This window comes from Phyllobates terribilis, unplaced genomic scaffold, assembly GCF_046119375.1.
Source record: "Phyllobates terribilis strain yellow unplaced genomic scaffold, ASM4611937v1 Scaffold_3584__1_contigs__length_74827, whole genome shotgun sequence".
NCBI classification, from domain to species: Eukaryota; Metazoa; Chordata; class Amphibia; order Anura; family Dendrobatidae; genus Phyllobates; species Phyllobates terribilis.
This window is the reverse complement of record NW_027366337.1, coordinates 40,481-66,786: the sequence shown is the minus strand read 5'-3', so window position 1 is coordinate 66,786 and position 26,306 is coordinate 40,481. Positions and strand designations below refer to the sequence as shown.

Sequence of the window (26,306 nt, the reverse complement as noted above, 5' to 3'; positions counted from 1 at the left end):
TGCTCGTTCCACCCCACCCCCCGCCTTAATTGGTTCTCCTCCCTTCCAACGGTGTTGAGGCGGGTGGGAACAGCAGGGGGTGAAGGTGCTGTGTTTAAAGAGGTGGAGTTATGCAGATCTAAAACGCGTGGATTGCAGCAGCAGCAAGCCGAAAAGTGCAGGCATGTAAGGGATCTAGAGGTTGACAACATGTCTTCTTAACGGGAGTCCAGGAGCTCATCTCCACAAATGGACTTTTTAGGATCCTTGGGTGGCTCCGTAGTTTGAAACCAATTCTGGTTATCGCTTCTCGGCCTTTTGGCTAAGATCAAGTGTAGTATCTGTTCTTATCAGTTTAATATCTGATACGTCCCCTATCTGGGGACCATATATTAAATGGATTTTTAGAACAGGGAGATGGAAAAAGAGCTTGCTCTGTCCACTCCACGCATTGACCTGGTATTGCAGTATCTCCAGGACCGGTGCACCCCTTCTTTAATGCAGTTTCTAAAATCAGAAAGAATTGAATTCAATGTTTTTTGTTCATTTTGCTTGTTTGTCGGATTTTGGGATGGACTCTTTGGCTCTGCTTTTCTTCTCCTCATTGGATTTTTCATGTTCAAAGTTGCAGAAGCCAGATTACAAGCTCATTTTGGTTCAACTTCAGCAACTGTGCATTGCATTGCCATGTAATGTGATGCAATGCTATCTTTCTAGCTCTCCCTTTCTACTTCCTTTTGGATAAACAGACATATTAGGCAAGCATTTTGGAGCTTTCACCTAAATAACTACAGGTGGTGAGATAAGCTGCACAATATAATTGACCTTTCAGTATATTGTTGCACACACACCATCTATTTAGCAAATGCCCTTGTTATCAACAGCAGCCTTTTAAACTCACCCGAGCTAACAGGTATGTGCGCTGGTTACACTGCTGCGCTTAAAATTTCTTTTTTGGTTTGCTACAATGCCTTTTCTGAAACGTTGTCTCCTTCTGCTGGAACACTGACTTCTTTCATTTAATGCCTGCAGACTATAAAAGAGAACCCAACCCAAAAAGTTTGGTTGATTAGTCTGTGGCATTCTGTTAAACTGTTGCTTATGGCGGTCTCTGTGAGCTTCTCAGCGACATTCAGCCAGCCAGGTATCCTGCCTGCAGTAGATGGAATGTGGCAATGGAACGCTGGCTGCGCGTGTCATAATAGGCTCTGAGCCTTTATATACCTGTGCACAGCAGCAGCCACCTTCAGTCTGCTGCTGGACAGCCAGCAGCAGCAGCAGCAGCAGGAGAGGTATGTAATCAGGAGCCCTCCTGCTAAGGGTAGACAGCTGCTCGTTCCACCCCACCCCCCGCCTTAATTGGTTCTCCTCCCTTCCAACGGTGTTGAGGCGGGTGGGAACAGCAGGGGGTGAAGGTGCTGTGTTTAAAGAGGTGGAGTTATGCAGATCTAAAACGCGTGGATTGCAGCAGCAGCAAGCCGAAAAGTGCAGGCATGTAAGGGATCTAGAGGTTGACAACATGTCTTCTTAACGGGAGTCCAGGAGCTCATCTCCACAAATGGACTTTTTAGGATCCTTGGGTGGCTCCGTAGTTTGAAACCAATTCTGGTTATCGCTTCTCGGCCTTTTGGCTAAGATCAAGTGTAGTATCTGTTCTTATCAGTTTAATATCTGATACGTCCCCTATCTGGGGACCATATATTAAATGGATTTTTAGAACAGGGAGATGGAAAAAGAGCTTGCTCTGTCCACTCCACGCATTGACCTGGTATTGCAGTATCTCCAGGACCGGTGCACCCCTTCTTTAATGCAGTTTCTAAAATCAGAAAGAATTGAATTCAATGTTTTTTGTTCATTTTGCTTGTTTGTCGGATTTTGGGATGGACTCTTTGGCTCTGCTTTTCTTCTCCTCATTGGATTTTTCATGTTCAAAGTTGCAGAAGCCAGATTACAAGCTCATTTTGGTTCAACTTCAGCAACTGTGCATTGCATTGCCATGTAATGTGATGCAATGCTATCTTTCTAGCTCTCCCTTTCTACTTCCTTTTGGATAAACAGACATATTAGGCAAGCATTTTGGAGCTTTCACCTAAATAACTACAGGTGGTGAGATAAGCTGCACAATATAATTGACCTTTCAGTATATTGTTGCACACACACCATCTATTTAGCAAATGCCCTTGTTATCAACAGCAGCCTTTTAAACTCACCCGAGCTAACAGGTATGTGCGCTGGTTACACTGCTGCGCTTAAAATTTCTTTTTTGGTTTGCTACAATGCCTTTTCTGAAACGTTGTCTCCTTCTGCTGGAACACTGACTTCTTTCATTTAATGCCTGCAGACTATAAAAGAGAACCCAACCCAAAAAGTTTGGTTGATTAGTCTGTGGCATTCTGTTAAACTGTTGCTTATGGCGGTCTCTGTGAGCTTCTCAGCGACATTCAGCCAGCCAGGTATCCTGCCTGCAGTAGATGGAATGTGGCAATGGAACGCTGGCTGCGCGTGTCATAATAGGCTCTGAGCCTTTATATACCTGTGCACAGCAGCAGCCACCTTCAGTCTGCTGCTGGACAGCCAGCAGCAGCAGCAGCAGCAGGAGAGGTATGTAATCAGGAGCCCTCCTGCTAAGGGTAGACAGCTGCTCGTTCCACCCCACCCCCCGCCTTAATTGGTTCTCCTCCCTTCCAACGGTGTTGAGGCGGGTGGGAACAGCAGGGGGTGAAGGTGCTGTGTTTAAAGAGGTGGAGTTATGCAGATCTAAAACGCGTGGATTGCAGCAGCAGCAAGCCGAAAAGTGCAGGCATGTAAGGGATCTAGAGGTTGACAACATGTCTTCTTAACGGGAGTCCAGGAGCTCATCTCCACAAATGGACTTTTTAGGATCCTTGGGTGGCTCCGTAGTTTGAAACCAATTCTGGTTATCGCTTCTCGGCCTTTTGGCTAAGATCAAGTGTAGTATCTGTTCTTATCAGTTTAATATCTGATACGTCCCCTATCTGGGGACCATATATTAAATGGATTTTTAGAACAGGGAGATGGAAAAAGAGCTTGCTCTGTCCACTCCACGCATTGACCTGGTATTGCAGTATCTCCAGGACCGGTGCACCCCTTCTTTAATGCAGTTTCTAAAATCAGAAAGAATTGAATTCAATGTTTTTTGTTCATTTTGCTTGTTTGTCGGATTTTGGGATGGACTCTTTGGCTCTGCTTTTCTTCTCCTCATTGGATTTTTCATGTTCAAAGTTGCAGAAGCCAGATTACAAGCTCATTTTGGTTCAACTTCAGCAACTGTGCATTGCATTGCCATGTAATGTGATGCAATGCTATCTTTCTAGCTCTCCCTTTCTACTTCCTTTTGGATAAACAGACATATTAGGCAAGCATTTTGGAGCTTTCACCTAAATAACTACAGGTGGTGAGATAAGCTGCACAATATAATTGACCTTTCAGTATATTGTTGCACACACACCATCTATTTAGCAAATGCCCTTGTTATCAACAGCAGCCTTTTAAACTCACCCGAGCTAACAGGTATGTGCGCTGGTTACACTGCTGCGCTTAAAATTTCTTTTTTGGTTTGCTACAATGCCTTTTCTGAAACGTTGTCTCCTTCTGCTGGAACACTGACTTCTTTCATTTAATGCCTGCAGACTATAAAAGAGAACCCAACCCAAAAAGTTTGGTTGATTAGTCTGTGGCATTCTGTTAAACTGTTGCTTATGGCGGTCTCTGTGAGCTTCTCAGCGACATTCAGCCAGCCAGGTATCCTGCCTGCAGTAGATGGAATGTGGCAATGGAACGCTGGCTGCGCGTGTCATAATAGGCTCTGAGCCTTTATATACCTGTGCACAGCAGCAGCCACCTTCAGTCTGCTGCTGGACAGCCAGCAGCAGCAGCAGCAGCAGGAGAGGTATGTAATCAGGAGCCCTCCTGCTAAGGGTAGACAGCTGCTCGTTCCACCCCACCCCCCGCCTTAATTGGTTCTCCTCCCTTCCAACGGTGTTGAGGCGGGTGGGAACAGCAGGGGGTGAAGGTGCTGTGTTTAAAGAGGTGGAGTTATGCAGATCTAAAACGCGTGGATTGCAGCAGCAGCAAGCCGAAAAGTGCAGGCATGTAAGGGATCTAGAGGTTGACAACATGTCTTCTTAACGGGAGTCCAGGAGCTCATCTCCACAAATGGACTTTTTAGGATCCTTGGGTGGCTCCGTAGTTTGAAACCAATTCTGGTTATCGCTTCTCGGCCTTTTGGCTAAGATCAAGTGTAGTATCTGTTCTTATCAGTTTAATATCTGATACGTCCCCTATCTGGGGACCATATATTAAATGGATTTTTAGAACAGGGAGATGGAAAAAGAGCTTGCTCTGTCCACTCCACGCATTGACCTGGTATTGCAGTATCTCCAGGACCGGTGCACCCCTTCTTTAATGCAGTTTCTAAAATCAGAAAGAATTGAATTCAATGTTTTTTGTTCATTTTGCTTGTTTGTCGGATTTTGGGATGGACTCTTTGGCTCTGCTTTTCTTCTCCTCATTGGATTTTTCATGTTCAAAGTTGCAGAAGCCAGATTACAAGCTCATTTTGGTTCAACTTCAGCAACTGTGCATTGCATTGCCATGTAATGTGATGCAATGCTATCTTTCTAGCTCTCCCTTTCTACTTCCTTTTGGATAAACAGACATATTAGGCAAGCATTTTGGAGCTTTCACCTAAATAACTACAGGTGGTGAGATAAGCTGCACAATATAATTGACCTTTCAGTATATTGTTGCACACACACCATCTATTTAGCAAATGCCCTTGTTATCAACAGCAGCCTTTTAAACTCACCCGAGCTAACAGGTATGTGCGCTGGTTACACTGCTGCGCTTAAAATTTCTTTTTTGGTTTGCTACAATGCCTTTTCTGAAACGTTGTCTCCTTCTGCTGGAACACTGACTTCTTTCATTTAATGCCTGCAGACTATAAAAGAGAACCCAACCCAAAAAGTTTGGTTGATTAGTCTGTGGCATTCTGTTAAACTGTTGCTTATGGCGGTCTCTGTGAGCTTCTCAGCGACATTCAGCCAGCCAGGTATCCTGCCTGCAGTAGATGGAATGTGGCAATGGAACGCTGGCTGCGCGTGTCATAATAGGCTCTGAGCCTTTATATACCTGTGCACAGCAGCAGCCACCTTCAGTCTGCTGCTGGACAGCCAGCAGCAGCAGCAGCAGCAGGAGAGGTATGTAATCAGGAGCCCTCCTGCTAAGGGTAGACAGCTGCTCGTTCCACCCCACCCCCCGCCTTAATTGGTTCTCCTCCCTTCCAACGGTGTTGAGGCGGGTGGGAACAGCAGGGGGTGAAGGTGCTGTGTTTAAAGAGGTGGAGTTATGCAGATCTAAAACGCGTGGATTGCAGCAGCAGCAAGCCGAAAAGTGCAGGCATGTAAGGGATCTAGAGGTTGACAACATGTCTTCTTAACGGGAGTCCAGGAGCTCATCTCCACAAATGGACTTTTTAGGATCCTTGGGTGGCTCCGTAGTTTGAAACCAATTCTGGTTATCGCTTCTCGGCCTTTTGGCTAAGATCAAGTGTAGTATCTGTTCTTATCAGTTTAATATCTGATACGTCCCCTATCTGGGGACCATATATTAAATGGATTTTTAGAACAGGGAGATGGAAAAAGAGCTTGCTCTGTCCACTCCACGCATTGACCTGGTATTGCAGTATCTCCAGGACCGGTGCACCCCTTCTTTAATGCAGTTTCTAAAATCAGAAAGAATTGAATTCAATGTTTTTTGTTCATTTTGCTTGTTTGTCGGATTTTGGGATGGACTCTTTGGCTCTGCTTTTCTTCTCCTCATTGGATTTTTCATGTTCAAAGTTGCAGAAGCCAGATTACAAGCTCATTTTGGTTCAACTTCAGCAACTGTGCATTGCATTGCCATGTAATGTGATGCAATGCTATCTTTCTAGCTCTCCCTTTCTACTTCCTTTTGGATAAACAGACATATTAGGCAAGCATTTTGGAGCTTTCACCTAAATAACTACAGGTGGTGAGATAAGCTGCACAATATAATTGACCTTTCAGTATATTGTTGCACACACACCATCTATTTAGCAAATGCCCTTGTTATCAACAGCAGCCTTTTAAACTCACCCGAGCTAACAGGTATGTGCGCTGGTTACACTGCTGCGCTTAAAATTTCTTTTTTGGTTTGCTACAATGCCTTTTCTGAAACGTTGTCTCCTTCTGCTGGAACACTGACTTCTTTCATTTAATGCCTGCAGACTATAAAAGAGAACCCAACCCAAAAAGTTTGGTTGATTAGTCTGTGGCATTCTGTTAAACTGTTGCTTATGGCGGTCTCTGTGAGCTTCTCAGCGACATTCAGCCAGCCAGGTATCCTGCCTGCAGTAGATGGAATGTGGCAATGGAACGCTGGCTGCGCGTGTCATAATAGGCTCTGAGCCTTTATATACCTGTGCACAGCAGCAGCCACCTTCAGTCTGCTGCTGGACAGCCAGCAGCAGCAGCAGCAGCAGGAGAGGTATGTAATCAGGAGCCCTCCTGCTAAGGGTAGACAGCTGCTCGTTCCACCCCACCCCCCGCCTTAATTGGTTCTCCTCCCTTCCAACGGTGTTGAGGCGGGTGGGAACAGCAGGGGGTGAAGGTGCTGTGTTTAAAGAGGTGGAGTTATGCAGATCTAAAACGCGTGGATTGCAGCAGCAGCAAGCCGAAAAGTGCAGGCATGTAAGGGATCTAGAGGTTGACAACATGTCTTCTTAACGGGAGTCCAGGAGCTCATCTCCACAAATGGACTTTTTAGGATCCTTGGGTGGCTCCGTAGTTTGAAACCAATTCTGGTTATCGCTTCTCGGCCTTTTGGCTAAGATCAAGTGTAGTATCTGTTCTTATCAGTTTAATATCTGATACGTCCCCTATCTGGGGACCATATATTAAATGGATTTTTAGAACAGGGAGATGGAAAAAGAGCTTGCTCTGTCCACTCCACGCATTGACCTGGTATTGCAGTATCTCCAGGACCGGTGCACCCCTTCTTTAATGCAGTTTCTAAAATCAGAAAGAATTGAATTCAATGTTTTTTGTTCATTTTGCTTGTTTGTCGGATTTTGGGATGGACTCTTTGGCTCTGCTTTTCTTCTCCTCATTGGATTTTTCATGTTCAAAGTTGCAGAAGCCAGATTACAAGCTCATTTTGGTTCAACTTCAGCAACTGTGCATTGCATTGCCATGTAATGTGATGCAATGCTATCTTTCTAGCTCTCCCTTTCTACTTCCTTTTGGATAAACAGACATATTAGGCAAGCATTTTGGAGCTTTCACCTAAATAACTACAGGTGGTGAGATAAGCTGCACAATATAATTGACCTTTCAGTATATTGTTGCACACACACCATCTATTTAGCAAATGCCCTTGTTATCAACAGCAGCCTTTTAAACTCACCCGAGCTAACAGGTATGTGCGCTGGTTACACTGCTGCGCTTAAAATTTCTTTTTTGGTTTGCTACAATGCCTTTTCTGAAACGTTGTCTCCTTCTGCTGGAACACTGACTTCTTTCATTTAATGCCTGCAGACTATAAAAGAGAACCCAACCCAAAAAGTTTGGTTGATTAGTCTGTGGCATTCTGTTAAACTGTTGCTTATGGCGGTCTCTGTGAGCTTCTCAGCGACATTCAGCCAGCCAGGTATCCTGCCTGCAGTAGATGGAATGTGGCAATGGAACGCTGGCTGCGCGTGTCATAATAGGCTCTGAGCCTTTATATACCTGTGCACAGCAGCAGCCACCTTCAGTCTGCTGCTGGACAGCCAGCAGCAGCAGCAGCAGCAGGAGAGGTATGTAATCAGGAGCCCTCCTGCTAAGGGTAGACAGCTGCTCGTTCCACCCCACCCCCCGCCTTAATTGGTTCTCCTCCCTTCCAACGGTGTTGAGGCGGGTGGGAACAGCAGGGGGTGAAGGTGCTGTGTTTAAAGAGGTGGAGTTATGCAGATCTAAAACGCGTGGATTGCAGCAGCAGCAAGCCGAAAAGTGCAGGCATGTAAGGGATCTAGAGGTTGACAACATGTCTTCTTAACGGGAGTCCAGGAGCTCATCTCCACAAATGGACTTTTTAGGATCCTTGGGTGGCTCCGTAGTTTGAAACCAATTCTGGTTATCGCTTCTCGGCCTTTTGGCTAAGATCAAGTGTAGTATCTGTTCTTATCAGTTTAATATCTGATACGTCCCCTATCTGGGGACCATATATTAAATGGATTTTTAGAACAGGGAGATGGAAAAAGAGCTTGCTCTGTCCACTCCACGCATTGACCTGGTATTGCAGTATCTCCAGGACCGGTGCACCCCTTCTTTAATGCAGTTTCTAAAATCAGAAAGAATTGAATTCAATGTTTTTTGTTCATTTTGCTTGTTTGTCGGATTTTGGGATGGACTCTTTGGCTCTGCTTTTCTTCTCCTCATTGGATTTTTCATGTTCAAAGTTGCAGAAGCCAGATTACAAGCTCATTTTGGTTCAACTTCAGCAACTGTGCATTGCATTGCCATGTAATGTGATGCAATGCTATCTTTCTAGCTCTCCCTTTCTACTTCCTTTTGGATAAACAGACATATTAGGCAAGCATTTTGGAGCTTTCACCTAAATAACTACAGGTGGTGAGATAAGCTGCACAATATAATTGACCTTTCAGTATATTGTTGCACACACACCATCTATTTAGCAAATGCCCTTGTTATCAACAGCAGCCTTTTAAACTCACCCGAGCTAACAGGTATGTGCGCTGGTTACACTGCTGCGCTTAAAATTTCTTTTTTGGTTTGCTACAATGCCTTTTCTGAAACGTTGTCTCCTTCTGCTGGAACACTGACTTCTTTCATTTAATGCCTGCAGACTATAAAAGAGAACCCAACCCAAAAAGTTTGGTTGATTAGTCTGTGGCATTCTGTTAAACTGTTGCTTATGGCGGTCTCTGTGAGCTTCTCAGCGACATTCAGCCAGCCAGGTATCCTGCCTGCAGTAGATGGAATGTGGCAATGGAACGCTGGCTGCGCGTGTCATAATAGGCTCTGAGCCTTTATATACCTGTGCACAGCAGCAGCCACCTTCAGTCTGCTGCTGGACAGCCAGCAGCAGCAGGAGAGGTATGTAATCAGGAGCCCTCCTGCTAAGGGTAGACAGCTGCTCGTTCCACCCCACCCCCCGCCTTAATTGGTTCTCCTCCCTTCCAACGGTGTTGAGGCGGGTGGGAACAGCAGGGGGTGAAGGTGCTGTGTTTAAAGAGGTGGAGTTATGCAGATCTAAAACGCGTGGATTGCAGCAGCAGCAAGCCGAAAAGTGCAGGCATGTAAGGGATCTAGAGGTTGACAACATGTCTTCTTAACGGGAGTCCAGGAGCTCATCTCCACAAATGGACTTTTTAGGATCCTTGGGTGGCTCCGTAGTTTGAAACCAATTCTGGTTATCGCTTCTCGGCCTTTTGGCTAAGATCAAGTGTAGTATCTGTTCTTATCAGTTTAATATCTGATACGTCCCCTATCTGGGGACCATATATTAAATGGATTTTTAGAACAGGGAGATGGAAAAAGAGCTTGCTCTGTCCACTCCACGCATTGACCTGGTATTGCAGTATCTCCAGGACCGGTGCACCCCTTCTTTAATGCAGTTTCTAAAATCAGAAAGAATTGAATTCAATGTTTTTTGTTCATTTTGCTTGTTTGTCGGATTTTGGGATGGACTCTTTGGCTCTGCTTTTCTTCTCCTCATTGGATTTTTCATGTTCAAAGTTGCAGAAGCCAGATTACAAGCTCATTTTGGTTCAACTTCAGCAACTGTGCATTGCATTGCCATGTAATGTGATGCAATGCTATCTTTCTAGCTCTCCCTTTCTACTTCCTTTTGGATAAACAGACATATTAGGCAAGCATTTTGGAGCTTTCACCTAAATAACTACAGGTGGTGAGATAAGCTGCACAATATAATTGACCTTTCAGTATATTGTTGCACACACACCATCTATTTAGCAAATGCCCTTGTTATCAACAGCAGCCTTTTAAACTCACCCGAGCTAACAGGTATGTGCGCTGGTTACACTGCTGCGCTTAAAATTTCTTTTTTGGTTTGCTACAATGCCTTTTCTGAAACGTTGTCTCCTTCTGCTGGAACACTGACTTCTTTCATTTAATGCCTGCAGACTATAAAAGAGAACCCAACCCAAAAAGTTTGGTTGATTAGTCTGTGGCATTCTGTTAAACTGTTGCTTATGGCGGTCTCTGTGAGCTTCTCAGCGACATTCAGCCAGCCAGGTATCCTGCCTGCAGTAGATGGAATGTGGCAATGGAACGCTGGCTGCGCGTGTCATAATAGGCTCTGAGCCTTTATATACCTGTGCACAGCAGCAGCCACCTTCAGTCTGCTGCTGGACAGCCAGCAGCAGCAGCAGCAGCAGGAGAGGTATGTAATCAGGAGCCCTCCTGCTAAGGGTAGACAGCTGCTCGTTCCACCCCACCCCCCGCCTTAATTGGTTCTCCTCCCTTCCAACGGTGTTGAGGCGGGTGGGAACAGCAGGGGGTGAAGGTGCTGTGTTTAAAGAGGTGGAGTTATGCAGATCTAAAACGCGTGGATTGCAGCAGCAGCAAGCCGAAAAGTGCAGGCATGTAAGGGATCTAGAGGTTGACAACATGTCTTCTTAACGGGAGTCCAGGAGCTCATCTCCACAAATGGACTTTTTAGGATCCTTGGGTGGCTCCGTAGTTTGAAACCAATTCTGGTTATCGCTTCTCGGCCTTTTGGCTAAGATCAAGTGTAGTATCTGTTCTTATCAGTTTAATATCTGATACGTCCCCTATCTGGGGACCATATATTAAATGGATTTTTAGAACAGGGAGATGGAAAAAGAGCTTGCTCTGTCCACTCCACGCATTGACCTGGTATTGCAGTATCTCCAGGACCGGTGCACCCCTTCTTTAATGCAGTTTCTAAAATCAGAAAGAATTGAATTCAATGTTTTTTGTTCATTTTGCTTGTTTGTCGGATTTTGGGATGGACTCTTTGGCTCTGCTTTTCTTCTCCTCATTGGATTTTTCGTGTTCAAAGTTGCAGAAGCCAGATTACAAGCTCATTTTGGTTCAACTTCAGCAACTGTGCATTGCATTGCCATGTAATGTGATGCAATGCTATCTTTCTAGCTCTCCCTTTCTACTTCCTTTTGGATAAACAGACATATTAGGCAAGCATTTTGGAGCTTTCACCTAAATAACTACAGGTGGTGAGATAAGCTGCACAATATAATTGACCTTTCAGTATATTGTTGCACACACACCATCTATTTAGCAAATGCCCTTGTTATCAACAGCAGCCTTTTAAACTCACCCGAGCTAACAGGTATGTGCGCTGGTTACACTGCTGCGCTTAAAATTTCTTTTTTGGTTTGCTACAATGCCTTTTCTGAAACGTTGTCTCCTTCTGCTGGAACACTGACTTCTTTCATTTAATGCCTGCAGACTATAAAAGAGAACCCAACCCAAAAAGTTTGGTTGATTAGTCTGTGGCATTCTGTTAAACTGTTGCTTATGGCGGTCTCTGTGAGCTTCTCAGCGACATTCAGCCAGCCAGGTATCCTGCCTGCAGTAGATGGAATGTGGCAATGGAACGCTGGCTGCGCGTGTCATAATAGGCTCTGAGCCTTTATATACCTGTGCACAGCAGCAGCCACCTTCAGTCTGCTGCTGGACAGCCAGCAGCAGCAGCAGCAGCAGGAGAGGTATGTAATCAGGAGCCCTCCTGCTAAGGGTAGACAGCTGCTCGTTCCACCCCACCCCCCGCCTTAATTGGTTCTCCTCCCTTCCAACGGTGTTGAGGCGGGTGGGAACAGCAGGGGGTGAAGGTGCTGTGTTTAAAGAGGTGGAGTTATGCAGATCTAAAACGCGTGGATTGCAGCAGCAGCAAGCCGAAAAGTGCAGGCATGTAAGGGATCTAGAGGTTGACAACATGTCTTCTTAACGGGAGTCCAGGAGCTCATCTCCACAAATGGACTTTTTAGGATCCTTGGGTGGCTCCGTAGTTTGAAACCAATTCTGGTTATCGCTTCTCGGCCTTTTGGCTAAGATCAAGTGTAGTATCTGTTCTTATCAGTTTAATATCTGATACGTCCCCTATCTGGGGACCATATATTAAATGGATTTTTAGAACAGGGAGATGGAAAAAGAGCTTGCTCTGTCCACTCCACGCATTGACCTGGTATTGCAGTATCTCCAGGACCGGTGCACCCCTTCTTTAATGCAGTTTCTAAAATCAGAAAGAATTGAATTCAATGTTTTTTGTTCATTTTGCTTGTTTGTCGGATTTTGGGATGGACTCTTTGGCTCTGCTTTTCTTCTCCTCATTGGATTTTTCATGTTCAAAGTTGCAGAAGCCAGATTACAAGCTCATTTTGGTTCAACTTCAGCAACTGTGCATTGCATTGCCATGTAATGTGATGCAATGCTATCTTTCTAGCTCTCCCTTTCTACTTCCTTTTGGATAAACAGACATATTAGGCAAGCATTTTGGAGCTTTCACCTAAATAACTACAGGTGGTGAGATAAGCTGCACAATATAATTGACCTTTCAGTATATTGTTGCACACACACCATCTATTTAGCAAATGCCCTTGTTATCAACAGCAGCCTTTTAAACTCACCCGAGCTAACAGGTATGTGCGCTGGTTACACTGCTGCGCTTAAAATTTCTTTTTTGGTTTGCTACAATGCCTTTTCTGAAACGTTGTCTCCTTCTGCTGGAACACTGACTTCTTTCATTTAATGCCTGCAGACTATAAAAGAGAACCCAACCCAAAAAGTTTGGTTGATTAGTCTGTGGCATTCTGTTAAACTGTTGCTTATGGCGGTCTCTGTGAGCTTCTCAGCGACATTCAGCCAGCCAGGTATCCTGCCTGCAGTAGATGGAATGTGGCAATGGAACGCTGGCTGCGCGTGTCATAATAGGCTCTGAGCCTTTATATACCTGTGCACAGCAGCAGCCACCTTCAGTCTGCTGCTGGACAGCCAGCAGCAGCAGCAGCAGCAGGAGAGGTATGTAATCAGGAGCCCTCCTGCTAAGGGTAGACAGCTGCTCGTTCCACCCCACCCCCCGCCTTAATTGGTTCTCCTCCCTTCCAACGGTGTTGAGGCGGGTGGGAACAGCAGGGGGTGAAGGTGCTGTGTTTAAAGAGGTGGAGTTATGCAGATCTAAAACGCGTGGATTGCAGCAGCAGCAAGCCGAAAAGTGCAGGCATGTAAGGGATCTAGAGGTTGACAACATGTCTTCTTAACGGGAGTCCAGGAGCTCATCTCCACAAATGGACTTTTTAGGATCCTTGGGTGGCTCCGTAGTTTGAAACCAATTCTGGTTATCGCTTCTCGGCCTTTTGGCTAAGATCAAGTGTAGTATCTGTTCTTATCAGTTTAATATCTGATACGTCCCCTATCTGGGGACCATATATTAAATGGATTTTTAGAACAGGGAGATGGAAAAAGAGCTTGCTCTGTCCACTCCACGCATTGACCTGGTATTGCAGTATCTCCAGGACCGGTGCACCCCTTCTTTAATGCAGTTTCTAAAATCAGAAAGAATTGAATTCAATGTTTTTTGTTCATTTTGCTTGTTTGTCGGATTTTGGGATGGACTCTTTGGCTCTGCTTTTCTTCTCCTCATTGGATTTTTCATGTTCAAAGTTGCAGAAGCCAGATTACAAGCTCATTTTGGTTCAACTTCAGCAACTGTGCATTGCATTGCCATGTAATGTGATGCAATGCTATCTTTCTAGCTCTCCCTTTCTACTTCCTTTTGGATAAACAGACATATTAGGCAAGCATTTTGGAGCTTTCACCTAAATAACTACAGGTGGTGAGATAAGCTGCACAATATAATTGACCTTTCAGTATATTGTTGCACACACACCATCTATTTAGCAAATGCCCTTGTTATCAACAGCAGCCTTTTAAACTCACCCGAGCTAACAGGTATGTGCGCTGGTTACACTGCTGCGCTTAAAATTTCTTTTTTGGTTTGCTACAATGCCTTTTCTGAAACGTTGTCTCCTTCTGCTGGAACACTGACTTCTTTCATTTAATGCCTGCAGACTATAAAAGAGAACCCAACCCAAAAAGTTTGGTTGATTAGTCTGTGGCATTCTGTTAAACTGTTGCTTATGGCGGTCTCTGTGAGCTTCTCAGCGACATTCAGCCAGCCAGGTATCCTGCCTGCAGTAGATGGAATGTGGCAATGGAACGCTGGCTGCGCGTGTCATAATAGGCTCTGAGCCTTTATATACCTGTGCACAGCAGCAGCCACCTTCAGTCTGCTGCTGGACAGCCAGCAGCAGCAGCAGCAGCAGGAGAGGTATGTAATCAGGAGCCCTCCTGCTAAGGGTAGACAGCTGCTCGTTCCACCCCACCCCCCGCCTTAATTGGTTCTCCTCCCTTCCAACGGTGTTGAGGCGGGTGGGAACAGCAGGGGGTGAAGGTGCTGTGTTTAAAGAGGTGGAGTTATGCAGATCTAAAACGCGTGGATTGCAGCAGCAGCAAGCCGAAAAGTGCAGGCATGTAAGGGATCTAGAGGTTGACAACATGTCTTCTTAACGGGAGTCCAGGAGCTCATCTCCACAAATGGACTTTTTAGGATCCTTGGGTGGCTCCGTAGTTTGAAACCAATTCTGGTTATCGCTTCTCGGCCTTTTGGCTAAGATCAAGTGTAGTATCTGTTCTTATCAGTTTAATATCTGATACGTCCCCTATCTGGGGACCATATATTAAATGGATTTTTAGAACAGGGAGATGGAAAAAGAGCTTGCTCTGTCCACTCCACGCATTGACCTGGTATTGCAGTATCTCCAGGACCGGTGCACCCCTTCTTTAATGCAGTTTCTAAAATCAGAAAGAATTGAATTCAATGTTTTTTGTTCATTTTGCTTGTTTGTCGGATTTTGGGATGGACTCTTTGGCTCTGCTTTTCTTCTCCTCATTGGATTTTTCATGTTCAAAGTTGCAGAAGCCAGATTACAAGCTCATTTTGGTTCAACTTCAGCAACTGTGCATTGCATTGCCATGTAATGTGATGCAATGCTATCTTTCTAGCTCTCCCTTTCTACTTCCTTTTGGATAAACAGACATATTAGGCAAGCATTTTGGAGCTTTCACCTAAATAACTACAGGTGGTGAGATAAGCTGCACAATATAATTGACCTTTCAGTATATTGTTGCACACACACCATCTATTTAGCAAATGCCCTTGTTATCAACAGCAGCCTTTTAAACTCACCCGAGCTAACAGGTATGTGCGCTGGTTACACTGCTGCGCTTAAAATTTCTTTTTTGGTTTGCTACAATGCCTTTTCTGAAACGTTGTCTCCTTCTGCTGGAACACTGACTTCTTTCATTTAATGCCTGCAGACTATAAAAGAGAACCCAACCCAAAAAGTTTGGTTGATTAGTCTGTGGCATTCTGTTAAACTGTTGCTTATGGCGGTCTCTGTGAGCTTCTCAGCGACATTCAGCCAGCCAGGTATCCTGCCTGCAGTAGATGGAATGTGGCAATGGAACGCTGGCTGCGCGTGTCATAATAGGCTCTGAGCCTTTATATACCTGTGCACAGCAGCAGCCACCTTCAGTCTGCTGCTGGACAGCCAGCAGCAGCAGCAGCAGCAGGAGAGGTATGTAATCAGGAGCCCTCCTGCTAAGGGTAGACAGCTGCTCGTTCCACCCCACCCCCCGCCTTAATTGGTTCTCCTCCCTTCCAACGGTGTTGAGGCGGGTGGGAACAGCAGGGGGTGAAGGTGCTGTGTTTAAAGAGGTGGAGTTATGCAGATCTAAAACGCGTGGATTGCAGCAGCAGCAAGCCGAAAAGTGCAGGCATGTAAGGGATCTAGAGGTTGACAACATGTCTTCTTAACGGGAGTCCAGGAGCTCATCTCCACAAATGGACTTTTTAGGATCCTTGGGTGGCTCCGTAGTTTGAAACCAATTCTGGTTATCGCTTCTCGGCCTTTTGGCTAAGATCAAGTGTAGTATCTGTTCTTATCAGTTTAATATCTGATACGTCCCCTATCTGGGGACCATATATTAAATGGATTTTTAGAACAGGGAGATGGAAAAAGAGCTTGCTCTGTCCACTCCACGCATTGACCTGGTATTGCAGTATCTCCAGGACCGGTGCACCCCTTCTTTAATGCAGTTTCTAAAATCAGAAAGAATTGAATTCAATGTTTTTTGTTCATTTTGCTTGTTTGTCGGATTTTGGGATGGACTCTTTGGCTCTGCTTTTCTTCTCCTCATTGGATTTTTCATGTTCAAAGTTGCAGAAGCCAGATTACAAGCTCATTTTGGTTCAACTTCAGCAACTGTGCATTGCATTGCCATGTAATGTGATGCAATGCTATCTTTCTAGCTCTCCCTTTCTACTTCCTTTTGGATAAACAGACATATTAGGCAAGCATTTTGGAGCTTTCACCTAAATAACTACAGGTGGTGAGATAAGCTGCACAATATAATTGACCTTTCAGTATATTGTTGCACACACACCATCTATTTAGCAAATGCCCTTGTTATCAACAGCAGCCTTTTAAACTCACCCGAGCTAACAGGTATGTGCGCTGGTTACACTGCTGCGCTTAAAATTTCTTTTTTGGTTTGCTACAATGCCTTTTCTGAAACGTTGTCTCCTTCTGCTGGAACACTGACTTCTTTCATTTAATGCCTGCAGACTATAAAAGAGAACCCAACCCAAAAAGTTTGGTTGATTAGTCTGTGGCATTCTGTTAAACTGTTGCTTATGGCGGTCTCTGTGAGCTTCTCAGCGACATTCAGCCAGCCAGGTATCCTGCCTGCAGTAGATGGAATGTGGCAATGGAACGCTGGCTGCGCGTGTCATAATAGGCTCTGAGCCTTTATATACCTGTGCACAGCAGCAGCCACCTTCAGTCTGCTGCTGGACAGCCAGCAGCAGCAGCAGCAGCAGGAGAGGTATGTAATCAGGAGCCCTCCTGCTAAGGGTAGACAGCTGCTCGTTCCACCCCACCCCCCGCCTTAATTGGTTCTCCTCCCTTCCAACGGTGTTGAGGCGGGTGGGAACAGCAGGGGGTGAAGGTGCTGTGTTTAAAGAGGTGGAGTTATGCAGATCTAAAACGCGTGGATTGCAGCAGCAGCAAGCCGAAAAGTGCAGGCATGTAAGGGATCTAGAGGTTGACAACATGTCTTCTTAACGGGAGTCCAGGAGCTCATCTCCACAAATGGACTTTTTAGGATCCTTGGGTGGCTCCGTAGTTTGAAACCAATTCTGGTTATCGCTTCTCGGCCTTTTGGCTAAGATCAAGTGTAGTATCTGTTCTTATCAGTTTAATATCTGATACGTCCCCTATCTGGGGACCATATATTAAATGGATTTTTAGAACAGGGAGATGGAAAAAGAGCTTGCTCTGTCCACTCCACGCATTGACCTGGTATTGCAGTATCTCCAGGACCGGTGCACCCCTTCTTTAATGCAGTTTCTAAAATCAGAAAGAATTGAATTCAATGTTTTTTGTTCATTTTGCTTGTTTGTCGGATTTTGGGATGGACTCTTTGGCTCTGCTTTTCTTCTCCTCATTGGATTTTTCATGTTCAAAGTTGCAGAAGCCAGATTACAAGCTCATTTTGGTTCAACTTCAGCAACTGTGCATTGCATTGCCATGTAATGTGATGCAATGCTATCTTTCTAGCTCTCCCTTTCTACTTCCTTTTGGATAAACAGACATATTAGGCAAGCATTTTGGAGCTTTCACCTAAATAACTACAGGTGGTGAGATAAGCTGCACAATATAATTGACCTTTCAGTATATTGTTGCACACACACCATCTATTTAGCAAATGCCCTTGTTATCAACAGCAGCCTTTTAAACTCACCCGAGCTAACAGGTATGTGCGCTGGTTACACTGCTGCGCTTAAAATTTCTTTTTTGGTTTGCTACAATGCCTTTTCTGAAACGTTGTCTCCTTCTGCTGGAACACTGACTTCTTTCATTTAATGCCTGCAGACTATAAAAGAGAACCCAACCCAAAAAGTTTGGTTGATTAGTCTGTGGCATTCTGTTAAACTGTTGCTTATGGCGGTCTCTGTGAGCTTCTCAGCGACATTCAGCCAGCCAGGTATCCTGCCTGCAGTAGATGGAATGTGGCAATGGAACGCTGGCTGCGCGTGTCATAATAGGCTCTGAGCCTTTATATACCTGTGCACAGCAGCAGCCACCTTCAGTCTGCTGCTGGACAGCCAGCAGCAGCAGCAGCAGCAGGAGAGGTATGTAATCAGGAGCCCTCCTGCTAAGGGTAGACAGCTGCTCGTTCCACCCCACCCCCCGCCTTAATTGGTTCTCCTCCCTTCCAACGGTGTTGAGGCGGGTGGGAACAGCAGGGGGTGAAGGTGCTGTGTTTAAAGAGGTGGAGTTATGCAGATCTAAAACGCGTGGATTGCAGCAGCAGCAAGCCGAAAAGTGCAGGCATGTAAGGGATCTAGAGGTTGACAACATGTCTTCTTAACGGGAGTCCAGGAGCTCATCTCCACAAATGGACTTTTTAGGATCCTTGGGTGGCTCCGTAGTTTGAAACCAATTCTGGTTATCGCTTCTCGGCCTTTTGGCTAAGATCAAGTGTAGTATCTGTTCTTATCAGTTTAATATCTGATACGTCCCCTATCTGGGGACCATATATTAAATGGATTTTTAGAACAGGGAGATGGAAAAAGAGCTTGCTCTGTCCACTCCACGCATTGACCTGGTATTGCAGTATCTCCAGGACCGGTGCACCCCTTCTTTAATGCAGTTTCTAAAATCAGAAAGAATTGAATTCAATGTTTTTTGTTCATTTTGCTTGTTTGTCGGATTTTGGGATGGACTCTTTGGCTCTGCTTTTCTTCTCCTCATTGGATTTTTCATGTTCAAAGTTGCAGAAGCCAGATTACAAGCTCATTTTGGTTCAACTTCAGCAACTGTGCATTGCATTGCCATGTAATGTGATGCAATGCTATCTTTCTAGCTCTCCCTTTCTACTTCCTTTTGGATAAACAGACATATTAGGCAAGCATTTTGGAGCTTTCACCTAAATAACTACAGGTGGTGAGATAAGCTGCACAATATAATTGACCTTTCAGTATATTGTTGCACACACACCATCTATTTAGCAAATGCCCTTGTTATCAACAGCAGCCTTTTAAACTCACCCGAGCTAACAGGTATGTGCGCTGGTTACACTGCTGCGCTTAAAATTTCTTTTTTGGTTTGCTACAATGCCTTTTCTGAAACGTTGTCTCCTTCTGCTGGAACACTGACTTCTTTCATTTAATGCCTGCAGACTATAAAAGAGAACCCAACCCAAAAAGTTTGGTTGATTAGTCTGTGGCATTCTGTTAAACTGTTGCTTATGGCGGTCTCTGTGAGCTTCTCAGCGACATTCAGCCAGCCAGGTATCCTGCCTGCAGTAGATGGAATGTGGCAATGGAACGCTGGCTGCGCGTGTCATAATAGGCTCTGAGCCTTTATATACCTGTGCACAGCAGCAGCCACCTTCAGTCTGCTGCTGGACAGCCAGCAGCAGCAGCAGCAGCAGGAGAGGTATGTAATCAGGAGCCCTCCTGCTAAGGGTAGACAGCTGCTCGTTCCACCCCACCCCCCGCCTTAATTGGTTCTCCTCCCTTCCAACGGTGTTGAGGCGGGTGGGAACAGCAGGGGGTGAAGGTGCTGTGTTTAAAGAGGTGGAGTTATGCAGATCTAAAACGCGTGGATTGCAGCAGCAGCAAGCCGAAAAGTGCAGGCATGTAAGGGATCTAGAGGTTGACAACATGTCTTCTTAACGGGAGTCCAGGAGCTCATCTCCACAAATGGACTTTTTAGGATCCTTGGGTGGCTCCGTAGTTTGAAACCAATTCTGGTTATCGCTTCTCGGCCTTTTGGCTAAGATCAAGTGTAGTATCTGTTCTTATCAGTTTAATATCTGATACGTCCCCTATCTGGGGACCATATATTAAATGGATTTTTAGAACAGGGAGATGGAAAAAGAGCTTGCTCTGTCCACTCCACGCATTGACCTGGTATTGCAGTATCTCCAGGACCGGTGCACCCCTTCTTTAATGCAGTTTCTAAAATCAGAAAGAATTGAATTCAATGTTTTTTGTTCATTTTGCTTGTTTGTCGGATTTTGGGATGGACTCTTTGGCTCTGCTTTTCTTCTCCTCATTGGATTTTTCATGTTCAAAGTTGCAGAAGCCAGATTACAAGCTCATTTTGGTTCAACTTCAGCAACTGTGCATTGCATTGCCATGTAATGTGATGCAATGCTATCTTTCTAGCTCTCCCTTTCTACTTCCTTTTGGATAAACAGACATATTAGGCAAGCATTTTGGAGCTTTCACCTAAATAACTACAGGTGGTGAGATAAGCTGCACAATATAATTGACCTTTCAGTATATTGTTGCACACACACCATCTATTTAGCAAATGCCCTTGTTATCAACAGCAGCCTTTTAAACTCACCCGAGCTAACAGGTATGTGCGCTGGTTACACTGCTGCGCTTAAAATTTCTTTTTTGGTTTGCTACAATGCCTTTTCTGAAACGTTGTCTCCTTCTGCTGGAACACTGACTTCTTTCATTTAATGCCTGCAGACTATAAAAGAGAACCCAACCCAAAAAGTTTGGTTGATTAGTCTGTGGCATTCTGTTAAACTGTTGCTTATGGCGGTCTCTGTGAGCTTCTCAGCGACATTCAGCCAGCCAGGTATCCTGCCTGCAGTAGATGGAATGTGGCAATGGAACGCTGGCTGCGCGTGTCATAATAGGCTCTGAGCCTTTATATACCTGTGCACAGCAGCAGCCACCTTCAGTCTGCTGCTGGACAGCCAGCAGCAGCAGCAGCAGCAGGAGAGGTATGTAATCAGGAGCCCTCCTGCTAAGGGTAGACAGCTGCTCGTTCCACCCCACCCCCCGCCTTAATTGGTTCTCCTCCCTTCCAACGGTGTTGAGGCGGGTGGGAACAGCAGGGGGTGAAGGTGCTGTGTTTAAAGAGGTGGAGTTATGCAGATCTAAAACGCGTGGATTGCAGCAGCAGCAAGCCGAAAAGTGCAGGCATGTAAGGGATCTAGAGGTTGACAACATGTCTTCTTAACGGGAGTCCAGGAGCTCATCTCCACAAATGGACTTTTTAGGATCCTTGGGTGGCTCCGTAGTTTGAAACCAATTCTGGTTATCGCTTCTCGGCCTTTTGGCTAAGATCAAGTGTAGTATCTGTTCTTATCAGTTTAATATCTGATACGTCCCCTATCTGGGGACCATATATTAAATGGATTTTTAGAACAGGGAGATGGAAAAAGAGCTTGCTCTGTCCACTCCACGCATTGACCTGGTATTGCAGTATCTCCAGGACCGGTGCACCCCTTCTTTAATGCAGTTTCTAAAATCAGAAAGAATTGAATTCAATGTTTTTTGTTCATTTTGCTTGTTTGTCGGATTTTGGGATGGACTCTTTGGCTCTGCTTTTCTTCTCCTCATTGGATTTTTCATGTTCAAAGTTGCAGAAGCCAGATTACAAGCTCATTTTGGTTCAACTTCAGCAACTGTGCATTGCATTGCCATGTAATGTGATGCAATGCTATCTTTCTAGCTCTCCCTTTCTACTTCCTTTTGGATAAACAGACATATTAGGCAAGCATTTTGGAGCTTTCACCTAAATAACTACAGGTGGTGAGATAAGCTGCACAATATAATTGACCTTTCAGTATATTGTTGCACACACACCATCTATTTAGCAAATGCCCTTGTTATCAACAGCAGCCTTTTAAACTCACCCGAGCTAACAGGTATGTGCGCTGGTTACACTGCTGCGCTTAAAATTTCTTTTTTGGTTTGCTACAATGCCTTTTCTGAAACGTTGTCTCCTTCTGCTGGAACACTGACTTCTTTCATTTAATGCCTGCAGACTATAAAAGAGAACCCAACCCAAAAAGTTTGGTTGATTAGTCTGTGGCATTCTGTTAAACTGTTGCTTATGGCGGTCTCTGTGAGCTTCTCAGCGACATTCAGCCAGCCAGGTATCCTGCCTGCAGTAGATGGAATGTGGCAATGGAACGCTGGCTGCGCGTGTCATAATAGGCTCTGAGCCTTTATATACCTGTGCACAGCAGCAGCCACCTTCAGTCTGCTGCTGGACAGCCAGCAGCAGCAGCAGCAGCAGGAGAGGTATGTAATCAGGAGCCCTCCTGCTAAGGGTAGACAGCTGCTCGTTCCACCCCACCCCCCGCCTTAATTGGTTCTCCTCCCTTCCAACGGTGTTGAGGCGGGTGGGAACAGCAGGGGGTGAAGGTGCTGTGTTTAAAGAGGTGGAGTTATGCAGATCTAAAACGCGTGGATTGCAGCAGCAGCAAGCCGAAAAGTGCAGGCATGTAAGGGATCTAGAGGTTGACAACATGTCTTCTTAACGGGAGTCCAGGAGCTCATCTCCACAAATGGACTTTTTAGGATCCTTGGGTGGCTCCGTAGTTTGAAACCAATTCTGGTTATCGCTTCTCGGCCTTTTGGCTAAGATCAAGTGTAGTATCTGTTCTTATCAGTTTAATATCTGATACGTCCCCTATCTGGGGACCATATATTAAATGGATTTTTAGAACAGGGAGATGGAAAAAGAGCTTGCTCTGTCCACTCCACGCATTGACCTGGTATTGCAGTATCTCCAGGACCGGTGCACCCCTTCTTTAATGCAGTTTCTAAAATCAGAAAGAATTGAATTCAATGTTTTTTGTTCATTTTGCTTGTTTGTCGGATTTTGGGATGGACTCTTTGGCTCTGCTTTTCTTCTCCTCATTGGATTTTTCATGTTCAAAGTTGCAGAAGCCAGATTACAAGCTCATTTTGGTTCAACTTCAGCAACTGTGCATTGCATTGCCATGTAATGTGATGCAATGCTATCTTTCTAGCTCTCCCTTTCTACTTCCTTTTGGATAAACAGACATATTAGGCAAGCATTTTGGAGCTTTCACCTAAATAACTACAGGTGGTGAGATAAGCTGCACAATTTAATTGACCTTTCAGTATATTGTTGCACACACACCATCTATTTAGCAAATGCCCTTGTTATCAACAGCAGCCTTTTAAACTCACCCGAGCTAACAGGTATGTGCGCTGGTTACACTGCTGCGCTTAAAATTTCTTTTTTGGTTTGCTACAATGCCTTTTCTGAAACGTTGTCTCCTTCTGCTGGAACACTGACTTCTTTCATTTAATGCCTGCAGACTATAAAAGAGAACCCAACCCAAAAAGTTTGGTTGATTAGTCTGTGGCATTCTGTTAAACTGTTGCTTATGGCGGTCTCTGTGAGCTTCTCAGCGACATTCAGCCAGCCAGGTATCCTGCCTGCAGTAGATGGAATGTGGCAATGGAACGCTGGCTGCGCGTGTCATAATAGGCTCTGAGCCTTTATATACCTGTGCACAGCAGCAGCCACCTTCAGTCTGCTGCTGGACAGCCAGCAGCAGCAGCAGCAGCAGGAGAGGTATGTAATCAGGAGCCCTCCTGCTAAGGGTAGACAGCTGCTCGTTCCACCCCACCCCCCGCCTTAATTGGTTCTCCTCCCTTCCAACGGTGTTGAGGCGGGTGGGAACAGCAGGGGGTGAAGGTGCTGTGTTTAAAGAGGTGGAGTTATGCAGATCTAAAACGCGTGGATTGCAGCAGCAGCAAGCCGAAAAGTGCAGGCATGTAAGGGATCTAGAGGTTGACAACATGTCTTCTTAACGGGAGTCCAGGAGCTCATCTCCACAAATGGACTTTTTAGGATCCTTGGGTGGCTCCGTAGTTTGAAACCAATTCTGGTTATCGCTTCTCGGCCTTTTGGCTAAGATCAAGTGTAGTATCTGTTCTTATCAGTTTAATATCTGATACGTCCCCTATCTGGGGACCATATATTAAATGGATTTTTAGAACAGGGAGATGGAAAAAGAGCTTGCTCTGTCCACTCCACGCATTGACCTGGTATTGCAGTATCTCCAGGACCGGTGCACCCCTTCTTTAATGCAGTTTCTAAAATCAGAAAGAATTGAATTCAATGTTTTTTGTTCATTTTGCTTGTTTGTCGGATTTTGGGATGGACTCTTTGGCTCTGCTTTTCTTCTCCTCATTGGATTTTTCATGTTCAAAGTTGCAGAAGCCAGATTACAAGCTCATTTTGGTTCAACTTCAGCAACTGTGCATTGCATTGCCATGTAATGTGATGCAATGCTATCTTTCTAGCTCTCCCTTTCTACTTCCTTTTGGATAAACAGACATATTAGGCAAGCATTTTGGAGCTTTCACCTAAATAACTACAGGTGGTGAGATAAGCTGCACAATATAATTGACCTTTCAGTATATTGTTGCACACACACCATCTATTTAGCAAATGCCCTTGTTATCAACAGCAGCCTTTTAAACTCACCCGAGCTAACAGGTATGTGCGCTGGTTACACTGCTGCGCTTAAAATTTCTTTTTTGGTTTGCTACAATGCCTTTTCTGAAACGTTGTCTCCTTCTGCTGGAACACTGACTTCTTTCATTTAATGCCTGCAGACTATAAAAGAGAACCCAACCCAAAAAGTTTGGTTGATTAGTCTGTGGCATTCTGTTAAACTGTTGCTTATGGCGGTCTCTGTGAGCTTCTCAGCGACATTCAGCCAGCCAGGTATCCTGCCTGCAGTAGATGGAATGTGGCAATGGAACGCTGGCTGCGCGTGTCATAATAGGCTCTGAGCCTTTATATACCTGTGCACAGCAGCAGCCACCTTCAGTCTGCTGCTGGACAGCCAGCAGCAGCAGCAGCAGCAGGAGAGGTATGTAATCAGGAGCCCTCCTGCTAAGGGTAGACAGCTGCTCGTTCCACCCCACCCCCCGCCTTAATTGGTTCTCCTCCCTTCCAACGGTGTTGAGGCGGGTGGGAACAGCAGGGGGTGAAGGTGCTGTGTTTAAAGAGGTGGAGTTATGCAGATCTAAAACGCGTGGATTGCAGCAGCAGCAAGCCGAAAAGTGCAGGCATGTAAGGGATCTAGAGGTTGACAACATGTCTTCTTAACGGGAGTCCAGGAGCTCATCTCCACAAATGGACTTTTTAGGATCCTTGGGTGGCTCCGTAGTTTGAAACCAATTCTGGTTATCGCTTCTCGGCCTTTTGGCTAAGATCAAGTGTAGTATCTGTTCTTATCAGTTTAATATCTGATACGTCCCCTATCTGGGGACCATATATTAAATGGATTTTTAGAACAGGGAGATGGAAAAAGAGCTTGCTCTGTCCACTCCACGCATTGACCTGGTATTGCAGTATCTCCAGGACCGGTGCACCCCTTCTTTAATGCAGTTTCTAAAATCAGAAAGAATTGAATTCAATGTTTTTTGTTCATTTTGCTTGTTTGTCGGATTTTGGGATGGACTCTTTGGCTCTGCTTTTCTTCTCCTCATTGGATTTTTCATGTTCAAAGTTGCAGAAGCCAGATTACAAGCTCATTTTGGTTCAACTTCAGCAACTGTGCATTGCATTGCCATGTAATGTGATGCAATGCTATCTTTCTAGCTCTCCCTTTCTACTTCCTTTTGGATAAACAGACATATTAGGCAAGCATTTTGGAGCTTTCACCTAAATAACTACAGGTGGTGAGATAAGCTGCACAATTTAATTGACCTTTCAGTATATTGTTGCACACACACCATCTATTTAGCAAATGCCCTTGTTATCAACAGCAGCCTTTTAAACTCACCCGAGCTAACAGGTATGTGCGCTGGTTACACTGCTGCGCTTAAAATTTCTTTTTTGGTTTGCTACAATGCCTTTTCTGAAACGTTGTCTCCTTCTGCTGGAACACTGACTTCTTTCATTTAATGCCTGCAGACTATAAAAGAGAACCCAACCCAAAAAGTTTGGTTGATTAGTCTGTGGCATTCTGTTAAACTGTTGCTTATGGCGGTCTCTGTGAGCTTCTCAGCGACATTCAGCCAGCCAGGTATCCTGCCTGCAGTAGATGGAATGTGGCAATGGAACGCTGGCTGCGCGTGTCATAATAGGCTCTGAGCCTTTATATACCTGTGCACAGCAGCAGCCACCTTCAGTCTGCTGCTGGACAGCCAGCAGCAGCAGCAGCAGCAGGAGAGGTATGTAATCAGGAGCCCTCCTGCTAAGGGTAGACAGCTGCTCGTTCCACCCCACCCCCCGCCTTAATTGGTTCTCCTCCCTTCCAACGGTGTTGAGGCGGGTGGGAACAGCAGGGGGTGAAGGTGCTGTGTTTAAAGAGGTGGAGTTATGCAGATCTAAAACGCGTGGATTG

The 26,306-nt window shown here is 45.2% G+C and overlaps 20 non-coding genes across 20 annotated transcripts; all 20 read left to right on the top strand.

The window, feature by feature from the left end:
• Positions 1–281: 281 nt before the first annotated feature.
• Positions 282–472, top strand: LOC141248144 (U2 spliceosomal RNA). Its single transcript, XR_012311400.1, has one exon. It is a non-coding gene; the product is annotated as a U2 spliceosomal RNA (small nuclear RNA).
• Positions 473–1,590: 1,118 nt separating this feature from the next.
• LOC141248142 (U2 spliceosomal RNA) lies at positions 1,591–1,781 on the top strand. The gene has a single exon (XR_012311398.1). It is a non-coding gene; the product is annotated as a U2 spliceosomal RNA (small nuclear RNA).
• Positions 1,782–2,899: 1,118 nt separating this feature from the next.
• Positions 2,900–3,090, top strand: LOC141248141 (U2 spliceosomal RNA). The gene has a single exon (XR_012311397.1). It is a non-coding gene; the product is annotated as a U2 spliceosomal RNA (small nuclear RNA).
• Positions 3,091–4,208: 1,118 nt separating this feature from the next.
• On the top strand, positions 4,209–4,399 carry LOC141248140 (U2 spliceosomal RNA). The gene has a single exon (XR_012311396.1). It is a non-coding gene; the product is annotated as a U2 spliceosomal RNA (small nuclear RNA).
• A 1,118-nt stretch (positions 4,400–5,517) lies between these two features.
• Positions 5,518–5,708, top strand: LOC141248139 (U2 spliceosomal RNA). Its single transcript, XR_012311395.1, has one exon. It is a non-coding gene; the product is annotated as a U2 spliceosomal RNA (small nuclear RNA).
• Positions 5,709–6,826: 1,118 nt separating this feature from the next.
• On the top strand, positions 6,827–7,017 carry LOC141248138 (U2 spliceosomal RNA). The gene has a single exon (XR_012311394.1). It is a non-coding gene; the product is annotated as a U2 spliceosomal RNA (small nuclear RNA).
• A 1,118-nt stretch (positions 7,018–8,135) lies between these two features.
• On the top strand, positions 8,136–8,326 carry LOC141248136 (U2 spliceosomal RNA). The gene has a single exon (XR_012311393.1). It is a non-coding gene; the product is annotated as a U2 spliceosomal RNA (small nuclear RNA).
• A 1,109-nt stretch (positions 8,327–9,435) lies between these two features.
• LOC141248135 (U2 spliceosomal RNA) lies at positions 9,436–9,626 on the top strand. Its single transcript, XR_012311392.1, has one exon. It is a non-coding gene; the product is annotated as a U2 spliceosomal RNA (small nuclear RNA).
• A 1,118-nt stretch (positions 9,627–10,744) lies between these two features.
• LOC141248134 (U2 spliceosomal RNA) lies at positions 10,745–10,935 on the top strand. Its single transcript, XR_012311391.1, has one exon. It is a non-coding gene; the product is annotated as a U2 spliceosomal RNA (small nuclear RNA).
• A 1,118-nt stretch (positions 10,936–12,053) lies between these two features.
• Positions 12,054–12,244, top strand: LOC141248133 (U2 spliceosomal RNA). Its single transcript, XR_012311390.1, has one exon. It is a non-coding gene; the product is annotated as a U2 spliceosomal RNA (small nuclear RNA).
• Positions 12,245–13,362: 1,118 nt separating this feature from the next.
• LOC141248132 (U2 spliceosomal RNA) lies at positions 13,363–13,553 on the top strand. Its single transcript, XR_012311389.1, has one exon. It is a non-coding gene; the product is annotated as a U2 spliceosomal RNA (small nuclear RNA).
• Positions 13,554–14,671: 1,118 nt separating this feature from the next.
• Positions 14,672–14,862, top strand: LOC141248130 (U2 spliceosomal RNA). Its single transcript, XR_012311387.1, has one exon. It is a non-coding gene; the product is annotated as a U2 spliceosomal RNA (small nuclear RNA).
• Positions 14,863–15,980: 1,118 nt separating this feature from the next.
• LOC141248129 (U2 spliceosomal RNA) lies at positions 15,981–16,171 on the top strand. The gene has a single exon (XR_012311386.1). It is a non-coding gene; the product is annotated as a U2 spliceosomal RNA (small nuclear RNA).
• A 1,118-nt stretch (positions 16,172–17,289) lies between these two features.
• On the top strand, positions 17,290–17,480 carry LOC141248128 (U2 spliceosomal RNA). The gene has a single exon (XR_012311385.1). It is a non-coding gene; the product is annotated as a U2 spliceosomal RNA (small nuclear RNA).
• A 1,118-nt stretch (positions 17,481–18,598) lies between these two features.
• On the top strand, positions 18,599–18,789 carry LOC141248127 (U2 spliceosomal RNA). Its single transcript, XR_012311384.1, has one exon. It is a non-coding gene; the product is annotated as a U2 spliceosomal RNA (small nuclear RNA).
• Positions 18,790–19,907: 1,118 nt separating this feature from the next.
• Positions 19,908–20,098, top strand: LOC141248126 (U2 spliceosomal RNA). The gene has a single exon (XR_012311383.1). It is a non-coding gene; the product is annotated as a U2 spliceosomal RNA (small nuclear RNA).
• Positions 20,099–21,216: 1,118 nt separating this feature from the next.
• Positions 21,217–21,407, top strand: LOC141248125 (U2 spliceosomal RNA). Its single transcript, XR_012311382.1, has one exon. It is a non-coding gene; the product is annotated as a U2 spliceosomal RNA (small nuclear RNA).
• A 1,118-nt stretch (positions 21,408–22,525) lies between these two features.
• LOC141248124 (U2 spliceosomal RNA) lies at positions 22,526–22,716 on the top strand. Its single transcript, XR_012311381.1, has one exon. It is a non-coding gene; the product is annotated as a U2 spliceosomal RNA (small nuclear RNA).
• A 1,118-nt stretch (positions 22,717–23,834) lies between these two features.
• Positions 23,835–24,025, top strand: LOC141248123 (U2 spliceosomal RNA). Its single transcript, XR_012311380.1, has one exon. It is a non-coding gene; the product is annotated as a U2 spliceosomal RNA (small nuclear RNA).
• Positions 24,026–25,143: 1,118 nt separating this feature from the next.
• Positions 25,144–25,334, top strand: LOC141248122 (U2 spliceosomal RNA). Its single transcript, XR_012311379.1, has one exon. It is a non-coding gene; the product is annotated as a U2 spliceosomal RNA (small nuclear RNA).
• Positions 25,335–26,306: the final 972 nt, after the last annotated feature.